The sequence below is a fragment of the Octopus bimaculoides genome, chromosome 3 (assembly GCF_001194135.2).
Source record: "Octopus bimaculoides isolate UCB-OBI-ISO-001 chromosome 3, ASM119413v2, whole genome shotgun sequence".
NCBI lineage: Eukaryota > Metazoa > Mollusca > Cephalopoda > Octopoda > Octopodidae > Octopus > Octopus bimaculoides.
In genome coordinates, this window is record NC_068983.1 from 50,289,096 (window position 1) to 50,289,947 (window position 852).

Here is an 852-nt window from a genome sequence, read left to right on the forward strand (position 1 = left end):
TATATATATATATATATATTTCTTTATACTCACACATTCAAGTACGCTACATATATAGAGGTATATGCATGTAAATATATAAACTTTTTCCTTTCCTCACTTTCCTACTTCAACATACCATCTCTCACACAGATAAACACACAAACACAATGTATATACATGCATGCTTTAGTGTGTAAAACCACCTTTCTTTCCAAGTCGTCGCGTTGTTGTTTTTTTGCGTTTGGCTTACATTTTTTTCGAATTACTATATATATATTCTTTTACTTGTTTCAGTCATTTGAATGTAGCCATGCTGAAGGCACCTCATTTAGTCGCGCAAATCGGCCCCAGGAGTTATTATTTGTAAGCCTAGTACTTATTATATCGGTCTATTTTGCCGAACCGCTATATAACGGAGACGTAAACACACTTGCTTCGGTTGTCAAGCGACGTTGAGAGGACAAACACAGAAGACAATCAAGCATATACACAACATACATATACATATACATATATAGGACGGCTTTCTTTCAGTTTCCGTCTACCAAATCCACTCACAAGGCTTTTGTCGGCCTGAGGCTATAGTAGAAGACACTTGCCCAAGGTGCGAGGCAGTGGGACTGAATCCGGAACCATGTGGCTGGTATGCAAGCTACTTACCACCCAGCCACTCCTATATATACATATGTTCTTTTACTTGTTTCAGTCAATTGAATGTGGCCATGCTGGAGTCACCACCTTTTGTCGAATAAATCGCCCCGAAGACTTATACTTTGTAAGCCTATACTTATACTTTGTAAGCCTATTACTTTTTCTATCGGACAAAGAGATACACAAACATGTATATGTATATATATATATATATATATA